Genomic DNA, 15,991 nt, shown 5'->3' with positions numbered 1-15,991 from the left:
TTACATAACAGATTATTTTTAAAAGCCAAGATATCAACAATACAATGCATAGTGTGTTCCAGTCAGTGGAAGTGAATAGCTGTTACTAGTGTTTGAAAATGGAAAACGGATAAATATTTATTGTCTGTCGTGTTCAGTTGTCATTTAATTTTGACTTAAGTAAAAAGAACAGCAGAGAAAAAGACTGTAAACTGACAGGGAAGTCGGACAATGCAAACGACCATTTATGACTCAATGGTGAGCAGTGTTTTCATTGGTCACAGTCTGTCATTTAGGAGTTGATTTATTCTCTATCACTTTAAAATTGTAAACCTGTATGTTTGCGTAAACATGCACCGAGCAAAATTTGTGTCGAGATTTGTGCCTTCGCTCAGGAGCAGAAGACACGTGACAATCGGCTTTTCACACTTGTTTGATCTGAAATGAAAGGAGAGGAGGTAGCGCCGCTCAAAGTGAGACTTGAACACGCATTTGCTGATCCTGTGATCTGAGCTATTAATCAGTGGAAAGGCAGACAGACAGTGGGTGTGTAGTGACTAAGCTCCTTCCTCATTGTGCATGGCATGCACACATATACACACATATACACACACATACACACATATATGCAAACTTTGATCACAAGTTGACGAGCAGGTGCTGTCTGTGCGCATCTGCGTCTTTCTCTCTGTGTGCCATGTTAAATCTGTGCAGCGCTCCTGACCAGTTATGTGGCCCTGGGGGCTGATTTAAAAGTACTGTCACAAACAGTATATCAAAGGAGAAAACAGGGAGAGCGACAGAGGAGAGGCACTGAAAGATGTGACTGTTACATTCTGTCTGTCTCCAAATAGCAATTGTTTCATTTCACCAGCTGGCATGTGTCTTGTTTAGTCTGTGCTGGTCCAACATGTTGAACTGTTTGTGCCTATGTGTAAGGAGGATGCTGAGCAGAGATGACTGGGTCAGAGACCAGTCACTCGTTTACATACAGCTGCCTCTAATCATCATGTCAAGGCTGAGATAATGACTGTAGAGGACAAGAGAGAGAGAGAGAGAGAGAGAGACTGATACTGTCAGACTCAGAGCTCGTCTGACCTCTGGCCCCATCTTTAGCGAAATTCTTCAGAGTGCAGCACTTTGAGCGTTTTTCTTTCTGTCAGAAACTGTTTCTGTAACGTAGTACATCACATATAAAACAGTAACGGGAAAAAGATGCAGTGTAAATTCCAATCAGATTGTATCACCAAGACCTCACACCTCCCAGGTTTGTCATGGTGCTGGGTAAATCTCGCAGGTGAGCGTGTGGGTGTTGTTCCACACTTGTATGTTTTTTTTTTTCTTCTATGACTCGTGTGAGGGAAAGGATGAGGTTTAATGTACAGAGTGTGAGTGCGACGGAGGATTATTCAGATGGAGCAGGGATTTTCATCAGCTTCATCTAATAAATACAGTAGCTTGTAATCAAATCCACATAAAGGCTGTGCTGCCTGGCTGCGCCGTGCGTCTGTGTAAATTCCAACATGTGTGGATCTTTGTGTTTACCATGAAAGATAAGGGTTTTTCTCATAGTAAAGTAATAAACACAACTGGGACTACTGCACTTGATGTTCTGATTTGCGTGGCCTAGAGAGGTTTCTAAAATATCAATAATTTCCGCATACATTTTGTTATAAGTCTTTGTGTGTATATCTATGTGTGCACTTTTGTGTGTGGACACGACTCTTGGAGCTTGGACATGGATGTCAGGCTTGTAATCCAATCACAGGGCTTGTAAATCAAATTACAGAGAGCAGCTAAGAGATGGGTGTGTCTATACAGCGCCGGGCAAAGGGATGGAGCTGGGCGCTTTGCCTAGAAACACTGTTACTAAGAGTTCTCAAGCAGCCTTGCAAAGGCAGCCATGTTGGTCAACTGATGTGGAAGATTAACACTGGGAATAAATGCTTATATTTGATGAATCGATACATTTAAGTGGCTTTGGGTAGTTTGCAATTGCCCAAACAGAAGTAGCTTGCAGCAGAGGATCCTGTGAATCCCTTCAGGTTCTCAGTAGCCGTTGGGTGGAGGAAAATAAATGATGAAATGACTAAAATGTCCCTGAATTAATCAGGGAAAAACTACTCTCCTCATCTGTTTGCTTTCTGCTTCTGTCCATTTGATTCACTCCTTCATGTAGACGAATGTGTGGTGTCACATAAAGGCTTTGTGTCTTCTTGTTTGCAACTATTTCACAGCCTGTTCTAATGTCACACCATACAAATGGCTGTGGACAGCATGTGTGGGTTTCCGAGAAGAAGGATGGGATAGGGAATGGGAGAGTAAGAGAGGGTGGGGGTGAGGCTGCTTCAGTTGAATTGGAAAAGCAATCATTTTGGTATGAAGCCAAATCATCTCAAATGTAAATGCTGTAAAGCAAGAGAGGGGAGGAACAGAGTGGGAGAGAAAGGAGAGATAAGGGATATAAAAAAGTAGGGAACCAAAAACATTAAGATGTCAGAATTAATGTAGGGAAGTAATAAACTGCATATGGCACTTCAATGTAATCATGTCCTCACACTATTTTCCTGCTAGTTGTATTGTCTACCTCTCTTTCTCTCTGTCCTTTTCAAACAAACAGGTGCAGATGCAGGAAATGGTATTTAAGCTCTTTATGAGGCCCTGGAAATGAAAAACACATCTCAGTTGTGCAGGGTTGAACTGAAAAGCCTTGTCACAAAGTTCTCATCTAAAAGCCTCTGAGTACAATCAGCTAACGCTGCGTGGCAGCTGAAAGGGTCACATGAGTTTCACTGTGAATAAGGTTAGCTGCTGCCATGCAACTGAATAAGGTTAGCACGGCCCTTGTATATCCAAATAGGGTGAGCAATTGCAAGTTGTGCTTTGGTAATCATGACGTTTGTTCTCTCCTGAATGCTAACGTCGATGCTAACCCAGTTTCATCAATGCTAACGCTGTCTTCCAAATTGAATTAATTCACAGGAGGATGTCAACAATAACCCCCAGAGCGCATATGAGAGGGAACATCTGAATCCAGTTTCTTTGCTTCTTTTTGAGTCTGATACAAAACGCCTCGCCTCGCAGTGCAGACGGTATCTAAATGTGTCCTTATAATCTTCTCTCTTTCTTACTGAAAATCAGACACATATTCACCCCACCTGCTGCAGCTGATTTTAATCACTCATATGCATCAAAGATAATGGAAGGGAGAAACCTCATAGATTCACAGTATACATGATTGTGTGTGTGTGTGTATGTGTGTGTGTGTGTGTGTGTGTGTGTGTGTGTGTGTGTGTGTGTGTTTTAACAAAGTGAAGTTAATGCTATGCATTAGCTAAATATGTCTTTCCTCATTACAAGAGACTGGGTTTTATAATCCAAGCCTGTTTGAAGTATTGGTGTGTGTCTGTCTGTACAGAACATGCATGCACAATTACACACCACTGTGTTCATGCATGTGCTCGTGCATGCTCATGCAAACCCAAATGGATTATTTGCTGTGTGCAAGAGATCCAACAGCCTCAGCCAATTCTAATGAACCAATTATAGTAAAGTCTTTTCCTGCTCTTCTCTTCCATTTGATAGTGAGAGTCATACTGTGGACTAAGCTGCTTTACTTTATTGCATCTCATTAACTTAACCAGAACAATGTTTGAAGTCCAAATCGGCTGTTTAAAAAGAACACAAAATGAAGGCTAGGGCCAAAATTAACCAACAAATGTTCCTATGAAACTAGATTTCATGTTCAAGTCATCATAACCAGTAATGTGCTATTTATCTATTTAATCTATTAAATCTTACAATCTCTACTCTGCAAGTCTTGTGACATTCACGCTGAAAGACCTACTGGAGCTTTTTTCTTTGTTCACCTTACCCTGCGTGTGATGAAAGGATTGACCAGTAAGTACCAATGATTAGGGTTCAAACCCCAAAGCAGCAAAACCTTATTGTTTTTGTGTTGGTTTATTGTTATTATTATCTGCCAAATCGTCTCAAATTACCGTGAGCTGCAATGTGCTAAAAATATGAAACTCAGCTTGAAATGATGTGCAAGTGCTTCCCAAGAAAGATGAGTCCAATCAGCCAGATGGTGGCGTTTTAATTAAGGCTCAAAAATGAAAATTTGGAAAGGCCACGCCCCTCCTACTGCTAGTCACAAGTCCAGGTCAATGTGCTCTACAGAAAAGCCACTTGGAACATAAATGTCAGCCATGATGGATTTTCCACCATCTTGAATTATTTGACTAACACTTCTCCTAAACTGTAGGTCCATTCATATCATATTTAGATTTCAAGATATTGACCAACTAACTTCAAAAGGGGCAGAGCATAGCTGGAAAATGGCCATACCTCATTAACTATTTGTCCAATCATCAAATCATCATAAATCTGCTCACATATCTTCAGGCCGTGTTTGGGAATAGGTCTGTGGAGGCAGTTTGAGCCTGACCCATGGGGGGCTCCAAATGCCAACATTGTCTGGTTTTGTCAAGTCTTGGCTGATTGAGCTGAGTGCAAAAGGACTTGAACCCAGCTTTATTGTGGAGCAACCACAAGACTGCTCAAAGGGGTGGGAATACGAGGACGGGCTATCATTCCCTGGCAGAGGCTGCTGAGTGGAGCGGTAACTAGCTTGAGCTCGAACGAAAAGGCAAGACCTGGGTGCCACGATGACCATGAGTGCATTAGGCAAGATAAAAAACAGGATTGTAAAACCAAGTCCAATGGCCTTGGGGTCTTGTAGTCTTATCCCTATTTTTCGAGCTGTGACGTCACACATGGCTCCAGGGAGGAAGATACTCTGACTCTTGCCCTGTTGGTGTTGGATTTCATCTCTAACATTTGATTGGCTGCACTGGCTGTGCATCAACACCCTCTGTTGAGAGTGAGAGTCTGACAGCAGGACTTAAAGCTAACTTCATACTAAATTAATTAGTAAATCTTCTCTTTCCCTCTTTCAGATGATTATTGTTTTTGAAGAATTACAGAAGCATGAAGTCTGTTTATTGTTATCAGTCCATAGCCAACCTGTATCATCTAATTTTCTCCTAAAAAAGACACTAGATACCAACAGTTTCTGAACACATTGTGTGCCAACATACAGCTGATGAAGATGACGGTGCCGTTGCATATTGTCTATTGTATACAGTAGCAGTAAGTGCAGGGCTTTAATTTGGGATTTGTGTCTTCATTTGTGTTTACATTCAGTATAGTCCTGCATTTACTGAGTGAAAGTATTTTTTTGTTACATACTTCAAAAAAGACTGCTGGCCTGTGCACTGTGTTGCTATAGGAACCACAAAGGTCAATAGAAAGTCTTTTGAGTGGATATCTGAAGGCTCTGCGTAGGAGACAAATTTACCTGTCTGAGCCACAGAGAGCGAGAGAGAGAGAGAGAGAGAGAGAGAGAGAGACTTTTCTATTGTTTCCCCTTCTTTTTTTACATCTCTAGTCTTCCTGTTTTGCTCCCTCTTTAACAATAAACTCCCTTTTACAATCTTCTCTTCTCTTCTCTTCTCTTCTCTTCTCTTCTCTTCTCTTCTCTTCTCTTCTCCGTCTTCTCTCTCCTCACTGGTTTATAGACAGATCTCATCTCCTCACTTGCACCACAAATTGTGCCTCTAGAGCGCCGCTCTCATCGACACTGACAGCTATCTAATTGCCCTTGCATCCTTATGAATAGCTGTGGAGCGTGCTTGTATTCTTGTGTGTGTGTGTGTGTGTGTGTGTGTGTGTGTGTGTGTGTGTGTGTGTGTGTGTGTGTGTGTGTGTGTAATGGTGCACCCCCACACCCCACCCACCCAGGCTATCACCAAAGCTGGTTCCCTGCTACATTGTGTGGTATTTTATAGTGTGTCTTTCATTGTCCACTGGCTGTAGCCAGCACTGCCTCTTTACCTTACAGCTCAATAGCATAGTTGAGAACAGAGGATCACTGATGGGAGCTGAGGAGGAGGAAGAGGAGAGAGGAAGAGGAGGGAGGAAGAGACCAACCTTACCTGTACAGATTCATTTCAGAGGTGTTTTTGTGTGCTGCCATGTCTGAGAGAGAGTGCGTTATGACACTGTCGATGCACAGATGGGCATCACAAATAGCAGGATGATAAAATTTTGTCGCTTGGTTTTATGCATTTCCCCACACACACACACGCAGACACACACACACACACACACACACACACACACACACACACACACACAGAGTCTCAGAGAAAACATTGTGATTTTTGTCCAGAGACATTTTTTACAAAATACAAACACTTCTCTGCAAATGTGCACAAACACATACTGACACACAAAAACAAAAAATCGTGCACATTCTCATGTGTGCGTTGGTTTGAGGAGACAGATGGCAAACGGCTGGTGGATGAACCAAACTGTCCATGTTAGCTTTAGGTGTAATGGTGCGGTTAATGATTCTGCTGTGCTTGAACGCTATAGAATATTACATAAATTACAACGTATGCATTATCAGTTAGTGTGAGAGACAGAAGAATTTATCTTAGTTTGAGGAGCTGTTCATTAGTCCTCTCTCCCAGGCGTCGAGCGATATGAGTCTGAATCAGCCAGACAAAGCATCAAAGTTTTGCCCTAAAACTTGGTCTGTTTTTAGCCTGACCCGATTGGATTAGCTGGTTATTAGGATGCAGCGCTGAGCCTCAAGGCTACAGCATGTTTTATAACATCCAAACCTCGTAGTGGGTGGATTCAGCTACATGTCCTTGGAGAGGGAGACAGTGAGAAAGGCAGACAGACTGTGCGTGTGCTGGCATATGTGTGTATTTATGTGTGCCAGTGTATTGTGTTGCATTTGGTGTCTGTTTGAGGAGGATCAGATGAACAAAACTCCTGAGTTTATTGATTCTGTACTATCCTATCCTCCCCTGGGGACAATACTGCACTACATCACCACTTTCTACACTTTTGTGTATTTGTCAGTGTGTTGTGTGTTTGTAATAATGCTACATGAGCACTATCAGGGGATATGTTAGGTTGTTAGTTGCTACCTCTGTGTGATTCCCTTGAGAACACACAAGGCACTGGGATTATCCTGGCCAGTCTCACATCACCTGAACCAAGTCATCAGTCACTGTCTGTGTGTGTGTGTGTGTGTGTGTGTGTGTGTGTGTGTGTGTGTGCGTGTGTGTATGTGTGTTCGGGGGGGAATGCATGCACACATAATTCATGTCTGTTGTGAGAGGATGAGAGGATTTGTGAACATGGAAAGACAATGCCTCTGCATGTTTGCAAACATATATATATTAATGTGTATGTCTGTGGTCACGTGTGTGTGTGAAATGTATTTTCCTTTCTTCCTGCTCATGTTTGTGTTGAGATAGTACATACAGTATAGATATACATAATGTATATAGATTATGACATAAATAGTCATTTACATTCTTGCCTTGCTCTCATATTTAAAGTGAAATAACTGACTGCTTCATATATTGACATAAAGTACAGAATATAATCCATGTTACTGTGCAGCAGAAGGCAACCTTTTCATATCAACAAAGGCTTCAGAGACACTCTGAGCCTGGGAGGCTACAAAGGCCTCGTCACAGAGGGAAAAATACAGCTGTTACTAATAACGTTAACAATGGCTCATGCCGACCAATCATGACAGTTTTGCTAGAGTTGCTGTTCACCCCCGTCATCTCGATCTGTATGGAGATCGTCCGAGCAGACTTTTTTTTGTCTTGATGTCCTGATAAAATCAAACTGTTTTTATAACATTTATAAATGTTTAATGTTATCATAAGCTTTTAGTCTGCAAATAGCGACATTCAATGATGTGAACACCGTCGACCTCTCCAGTACCAGTGCAAGGTGCAAGAACGTGAGGTGTTTGGTGTGATGCCGACCTTTAATACATAAGGGAGGAAAAGAGAATCATTTATAACTACTGCACTGAAGCTTTAATAACATCCCTCATGACTGCCAAATGAGTCAATGTAATTTCATTTCAAAATAAAACAGATATCATAAATAAACTTTAACTTCATATAAAATAATAATGATAATAATGATTATGTAGAATTTCAAAGAGCAAAAAAGTTTTTTTCCCTGTAAGTTTCCACCAGGAACATGATGGGAAATAATCTCAAAGGAATCTCGTCACAGTCTTTATAGAATCTTAAGACTTAGGACACCTTGTCTTTAGATGTGAGGGGGTGTCAGACTTCAGTCTTTTAAACATCTTTTAAAGTCCTCAAGTTTAAGGTAGGCAGAAGTGTCCTCTAAGCTATGACAGTGTGACAGAAACCACCATGAACAAAACCAAGACCCTGAGGCTAAAGCAGATAAATGGAATTCAACCATCATTCATTTTATATTGAGACCTGTGTTCTTCCTACTGCCACATGTCCACCATCAGATATGTCCGACATATCACATCTTCAGATGAGATAAATCTACTATACATTACATGTACACAAACAATGTGTAAATAAATTGTATTACTTAAGTAAAGTATGGTTAGTTACTAAAACCATCTGCAATAAAAATGTGAATAATTTCTGTGAATAACAAAACAGAATTTTTTTCAGTTTCCATACATTCATTCACTTATTTCATTAAAATAACTTGTTTTTCCATCATTGAGCCTGAGCTGAAACAAACCAAAAGCAAATCTCTGCTCAACCTTGGAGATATGATCCAAATGTTTGAGGTCATCCTGGGAAACTCCCTGTGGTCCATGAACGTAAAGCTTATTATTGCAAGGGACGTTTTAACTTTAGTTTACAAACTTTCATTTTTAAATCTCTCGTTATGTGCAGAAATAATATAAAGGACACAACAACAGTGTTAGTTTATGAGTTTATTAGCTTCTTTTATTGTGGGCAGCAAAGTTCAGCAAAACATTCTCATGCACCAGCACCAGCACCAACACCAACACCAACACCAACACCAGCACCAGCACCAGCACCAGCACCAACACCAACACCAGCACAGTGTAGACTGTACAAATAAAGCACAGCAGGAGAGACCTAATGCCCTATATTTCTAGTGCTGATATGGATCTGAAATAGTGTGAAGGAGCACGAGCATGCAATCTACCTTTAAGTCATTCTGTGGGGGGAAGGGTCTTTTTTATGTCTATAACACACGGCCAATCAAATCAGAGGTCAAAGGTCAGGGCTGCGGTGACAGCCGTGTACGCTTAGACCTCTTTTGGCCATGTCTCATCTTAATGCTGCACTGGGGTCAGATTTGAGATCGTGGCACCTTGTTGAGGTTTACCTGTCGGGATACAGAGCTGATCTATGATCAGGCAGAGATTAGTGATTGATCAAGGTTGGCTGGAGGGGTAAGAGGTGAGGTAATTGCTTGTAAGCTGGAGATTTGAGGGTCCAGGAGCAATGAATTTTGGTTTCAGTAGTGTCCCATAGGTTTGCAGCACTATGTCACAGTCACGCAGTGTTCAACATAAGACAAGATAAATTCTTATTTTAGAGAAGGACACTCCAACCTCTAAACACTGGTAGGATCTATTTTTATAATAAGCTTACTTACTAACAGAGCTTGGTAAATAAATTAGGATGGAGAATCTCAATCTTGGTGCCAATACAACTTCAAGTCCAATTTGTTTCCTACCGTAGCACTAAATTGAGGGGACTGAAATAGAAGTCCAAGCCCTGGCAAATTTGTGATAGACTTTGGATCACTGCTTCATTATATATCTCATCTTCTCTCTCTAATATTGCCGTGTGCGTAATTTCCCTGCAAATAGCCAAAAGGGATGTATTAGTGTTATCAGGCTTTGGGCTATGATCTGTGCTGATACAGTTGAAGGTCAGACCTCATAGAGGAAATGGAAATAAAGAGTATAATTTAATCTCAAGTGTATTATAATAAAAGTAGAAACACAAAATGAAGCGGGGAGAACGTACAGTCCATTGTTTTAAAAGCTGATAGACTAATTGTACAACAAGGAGTGCTGTGGAAGAAGAGAACACTTCTACAGACACATAATGAAATAGAAACTGAATGGACAGGGTATGTGGAAACACTGTGTGTGTGTGTGTGTGTGCACGCAGCAGAGACACACTCCCATGGCAGTGCATACATACGTGTGGATCCATGTCACTTGTTTTCCACAGGATGCACGTGTGTTTTGATCTGCCCTCGCGTTCCCTCTGTGTATTCAGAGTGAGCCTTAGAGGAATGTCTCGGCCTGTGTTTTATCTCCCACACAGGCTAATAATCGCTAATGTGTTAGCTGCTTTGGTGCTATTTTCACAGAAAGTGCCAGACTTTCAGAGGAAAAGCAGAGCCACTTCAATTTGCACCTTGTCTTAAGAAAAGCGTGAACAACAGCGAGAGAGTGCTTATGTGTTAACCAAACCCTTAGGGCATGGTCTTTAAAAAATACCTTGTATGATGCTGGTTTAAGGGGAAAAAAAACGAGTGTGAGAAAAGCGAGAGATGAGGGCGTCATTAAGAGAGGACATGGTGGATTCTTAGAGGAGCTGCTGTTGAAATGCTTACAGTATTTTCACCCTGAAGATGCAGCACAGATTAGAAACGACAGTGATTCATGTAAGGTTGAGCTGCATAGATAGATGTGTGAAACGAATCGTACAGACAATTTTGTTCCTAATGTGGGGGATTGGGCCTTTGTGACAGTCTCTATAAAGAGACTTAACGCCCCCCTCAGTGACTTCCCTGTCCCCGAGCCTCACCGCCACCTCTTCATACATATACATGGCTGCTAAAGAGACGCTTCATGAATACTATCTCAGACCCAGTCTCCGATAGTTTAGTCTGTGCTTCTACGTGAGTGCGTTTGAGAATGAAATGCTATTACTGGCTGTATGTATTCAGCTGTTTTCTGTGATCATCTCCACTGGCCTTGTCATCTGTGCAGTAGTGGTAGTAAGCAGAGTGGCTTTGTGTTTATCACCCTCAGCATTTGTGTAGTTTTATAACCATCGCTGCCTCGACAGGTGCCTGACGTCTCACCGAGCTATACTCATTTCTCTGTAGTTGCTATGTGTGTGGAAAAGGCTTTACAGGGTTAACCCTCTGGATTGTGTTTGTGTGTATACACACGTCTGCTGCAGGTTTTTTAATCTTTGTGTGTGTCCATGTGGGTGAAATCTTTTAATGCAACTGTTTATCAGAGGAAAAGCCTGAGGGCAAAAATCTCTTTTCTCTGCCTCTCTCTGTCACGCACACATATGCCCTTTAATGAAATGGTAGCTGCTGTGGAGTTTTGCAGTAGGTCTGTGTGTCTCAGTTGTGAGTCTTTACTAGTAGTGACTTGGTATTGTGTGCGTTCAGGGGGAATTTGCTGTTTGACTGCAGCTGCCAGCCTTCTCTTTATTACACTGTGCTGTAACTGAGCTGGAGCAGTAGTCCCAGGCCTACTCTTTCTCTCTCTGGCTCCATATTGTGTGTGCTTGTGCGTACCTGAGGCAGCTGTCACAAGCATGCTGTCTAATCATCTAATGTGTCACTCTTCACAGTGGAACAGATTCCATGCTCTGGTCACTGTCACTCTACCAGGGAGCTGTCGCACCTCTCTGTTTAGGCAATCAACGTTTTAATTGGACTCCAGTGGGAGTATGCATGTGTTTGCAGGGGACACTGTATAATACAGCTGTTTGCACATGCACACTTTAAAGTGGATATGAAGCAGTCAATCAAATTCACATGATCTGCTAAATAGATTTCCTCTCTTATCAACATGTTTGTGTATAACAAACACAGCAAACGTAAGCACGTGAAAGAAAAAAAGAAGCTGTGTTGTATCTGCTGTAACAAGGGTGCCGCCATCTTGCAGCACTATAACCTGTGATGTCATAGGGTAAGCTGGCTGCTGACTAAAGCCTGAAGTTGCTCCATCTGTTTTCAGTTTCACCACCCATAACATGTGCTCTACTGACCGCATGGAACACTCTGAAGACAGAGGTACAGAGGCATCAGTCCACTGGAGGGAGAGGACACTAACATGAGCCAGCCAGGCAGGGACGAGAAGACATTTAGCAACACACACAACTCAGCAGGTACGAAGACATCAACTTTGCCCGTATCAAAAAAAAAAATCAGTTTTCAGTAACATCTGTCAAAAACGTAGCTGTTAGAACAAAACCACTGACTGCAATAGAATAGGTGTCCCAGTCTGAGAGCCTTCACACTGAACACATATCTTTCATGGATGTGAGGAAGCCTTCCCAGTGACAGTAATATTGGAGACCAGTGGCTAAAGTTTCGTAAATACCAGAGCATTTCAGTCTGAACTTGACTGTCTGTCTGGCTCATTTCAGTGCTGACTGACCATCGCCATTCGTGTGTAACAGTGAATTTCACCAAACCATGCTAATGGCTACAATCCTGTACCTGTGGTTGGCCTGCCTGTGCATCACTCAAAAAACAGTCAGCCAATCAGAAGAGAGGCTCTGAGACATAAAACACAAGAGCTGCAGAGAGACGCTTGAGAGAAGAGATGTAAAGCTGCACTGAGATGTTTTTTGGTTCTTGAAACCACAAATATATCTTCTGATAGACATCAACACTTCGGATAAAACACAGTGTCAAATATGGGACCTTTAAGTGTGTTAATGTGTTGAGCCACAGTGTTTGGCCATCAATATGGCGCCTCTCGTTTTTTATTATTCTAAAGGTCCCAGTTTATAGGTTTTTAGGTCCCAATATGTGACAACAGACACCAGCAGATGACTGGATTGTATTTTGTTGTGACACTGTAGTTTAAACATTTGATATTTATACTAACAAAACTGTTTCTATAGCATATTTATTATTCCCGCCTCTTCAGGGCTTCCACTCCACTGCTGCTAATATTGAACCTTTGCATTGCTGTCCAGCAGGAGATGGTACTCAGCAAGTTTAGACAGACACTTGATGTGAAACTGTCCAAATGAATCTTTATGACAGGATTAAACTTACATGATTTTGATTAATTGGACTCTCACTGGAGAACGACTAGTTAATGACAGTGGCTGGATTCCTACTGGAGCAGCGCCGCGTCTGGAGCCGGGGGGAGGTTGGCAGTGTGTGACGAAAGAGGCTGTGCTCTCTGACAGACCTTTCTCAAATGCTGTCTGAAATATATGACTCCAGGTGATGCACAGTGCTAATTAAAATTGATTACAGAGCCCTGCTGGTTTTGTGCCCTTTAGTAGTCGCTCTCCTCTCTTGGTGCTCTCACTCAGTCTTTTTCATTTCTAACAACTTTTCCTGTATCCTTGGCCCTGCTCTCTCCCTTTGTGACAAGCCAGTTCTTGATGCATCTGGTAATGATAGCAAGAATATTGACATTTGTAACTGTGACTGCACGTGCACGCACGTCCACACACAGTCACACAAGGTTTCCTCAGTAAGGCTTTAATAAAAGAAGTCATCATCATTGGAGGGAAGAGCAAAGTCCTTGTGGAGAAAATGACGCCACTGCTAATGAGGACATTGCAATGACTTCCTCAATGAGCATTAGAGACGGAGGCAGAGAAGAGGAGACGGAAAATGAGGGAAAGGCTAAAGGAAGAAAATAAAGGGGAGCACAGGTGGAATTGATTTGGTCACATGGTGAGATGAGGAGAGGCGGCTGAGGCTGCAGAGCCACTGGATGCCCGCTGTGATCATTGGGCTGCAGAGACCAAACCACAGACGTCTGTACATCAGTTCCTGGTTCCCCATGACCACCTGTATCTCTGTCAACGTCTCAGCCAATGGACTGATGTGGGAAACATTTTTCCCTCCAAGCCTTTCCCTCTATATTTTTTCATAGCTTTATTTTTCACCTACAGTTCAGTTCACATCCTCTCATCACTTTGCAGGATCCACCGGTTTGTGCTTAGGTTTTGATTTGTGTTTCTGTATGTGTGTGCCAGCAGCTGATAGTGTGAGTTTGTGTGTGTGTGTGTGTGTGTGTGTGTGTTATGTGCATATATGTGTTCCTTTACCTGCCCAGGCTTGGGATTAAATGTCAGAGTCTTGTAGATTGATGTTCTCTCTGATAGAACGCCACAGCAAGAATGAATCCATTGCAGCTTACAGATGGGAATAGAAGGACACACTTAAAACGAAACATATCGAATTTTCAGCACGAATGTGACTTGACACACACACACACACACAGACTGGAATGCAGTTATTTTCATAGACACATGACCACAATCCTTCAGCATTTCTCCTCCCAAGTAAAGTAGTGTGTTGAGTGTTGATGGCCCATATGCAACATAGGCTGAGGCTCTATGAGAAGGCTGCAGCAGAAAAGGGCAGGAGGTTAAATGCTTCCTTTTCCAGCACACGGAGGGGTCACACACTGATAATGTGCTGTGAGTGGCTGGCAGCGCGCCATGTGGAAAGGGCACACTTCTACAGTTGCAGTTAAGTAGAGAAGTGAGGCTGGCTTGTGAGTGTGCATGAGTGTGTGTGTTTGGGCGTCAACAAGCATATGAACACATGAGTATGTTCATGCACGTGTGAAAAAGTGTGTGTGTGTGTGTGTGTGTGTGTGTGTAAGAGGATAAAGTGTGAGTGATTTCACGTTGAAGGCCAGGGAATGATGCACCTCTGCTGCAGTTCTTTCTGGCACTCATCCATTTTTTTGAGAACGTTTTTATCAGACTCTCCTCTGTGGATGACCTCACTAATGGGTGTGCATGAGCTCTTTACTGTACATGCTGTCATGTGTGACTTACACCATGTATGGGATGACTCTAGTGCTAAAGCTAGATGCATAATCAAGTCATCAGTTGACAGAAACTTGGCAATTTTGAGGAACTTTTAATCACTGAAGCCGTTTATCGAGCATTATTGTCAAGAATGTGTTGACTTGATGAACACTTTGGGTTTGGGACTGTCTGCTGGACAGAAGGAGCAGAGCTCCTCTTGACATTTTATTTGCTAAATGTAGCGACAACAGTTGCAAATGTGTCACAAGTTTAATGTTTTGTCTCACTGTATATCTTTGTTCCCCCTGGAACAGGTTAGTGCCTTCTTGTCACTGTTTCTATCACCACTGTCACTCTTATGGGCTGCGACTGATACTAAACAAGCTCTGTTTATGTGGTAGAGGAGAGCCTGGAGAACTGTTATACAGCCTCTCTTGACTCTTTTTCCATAAATTCTGGTTAAAATCCAGAATGGCTCTCAGTCCTTCTTGTGGGATTTTATGGTAGCAGACAATGGCAACAGTGTGTGTTCAGTACACCCACAAGAGTCCCACAGTAATACTAGATTTCTCATTTCTGGACTGGAATAGACCAGCATACTGCATTTACAGGCAGTAATCAGAGTTTGTCATGCTGGAAAGTGTAATTCATTTCACAAAGACCCATATTGTCCGGACATTGGAGTTTAGATGTGAGCCTGTCTGGTCCCTACAAATCCTCAGAGTGGAGACGTTCACAGCGAGGAGCAGAGGAGCTGTCCCTGGTGCTGAACTCACAGGCGATTTCAGAGCTGGAATTTACTGTCACTGCTCAAGTTTTCTGCACAGTTTTTGGCTGGAAGGCAACAGCAGGGTCAAACCTAAAAACACAAACGTCCCTGACTGACACACACTGACTGATAGAGTTGTTGTGTGGTCGAGTTCCACCATTGGTCAGCTAAATGCCATGTGACTGAGTCATGAAATGACACCATTGGTTGGAGCATTTGAGTTTTCTCTTTCAGAATGAATTGGGAGCAACCGTTTCTATTACTGGGCGTTCACAGCCTGTAGTGTTGCCAATTTAGCACCTTTGTCGTTAGATTAAGAAACTTCTTTTTAACCGAGCAACACATCTATCAATTTGCAATAAGTGAGAGATAAAATAAGAAATATGTTCTGTCTCTTCTAACTCTCTCTCTGAGTGGTCATTTTACAGTGAGTACAGCTGAAATCACAGCTCAGTCTTTCATTGTCTTCAGTTGAAGTGTTTGGTGATTATCTCAGACGATGTTGTGGTTATAAAAGTCAGGATTTTAGCAGCAGCTTGGAAATAACTTGGAAGTCAACATGTAGTTTTAGTGGGTTGTGTTTCAGTGACTAGTCCAAACTTCA

At 42.2% G+C, this 15,991-nt stretch overlaps 1 protein-coding gene across 2 annotated transcripts in view; it reads left to right on the top strand.

The window, feature by feature from the left end:
* The window catches only part of dab1a (DAB adaptor protein 1a), a 220,419-nt gene that overhangs the window by 64,609 nt on the left and 139,819 nt on the right, over nt 1–15,991 (top strand). Inside the window, exon 1 of one of the 2 annotated variants that reach the window (XM_071486978.1) lies at nt 11,868–11,990. The exons of the other annotated variant lie outside the window; for it this stretch is intronic. The gene's annotated coding sequence lies outside the window, so the exon portion shown is untranslated. Of the gene's footprint in view, nt 1–11,867; nt 11,991–15,991 lie in introns of those variants that run through there. 2 annotated transcript variants of the gene reach the window in all.

The sequence above is a fragment of the Trachinotus anak genome, unplaced genomic scaffold (genome assembly GCF_046630095.1).
Source record: "Trachinotus anak isolate AG129_WGS33_773 ecotype Australia unplaced genomic scaffold, CSIRO_AGI_Tana_v1 ptg000010l, whole genome shotgun sequence".
Classification (NCBI taxonomy): Eukaryota; Metazoa; Chordata; class Actinopteri; order Carangiformes; family Carangidae; genus Trachinotus; species Trachinotus anak.
The sequence above is the reverse complement of the archived record's forward strand: the minus strand, read 5'-3'. Positions and strand labels throughout refer to the sequence as shown.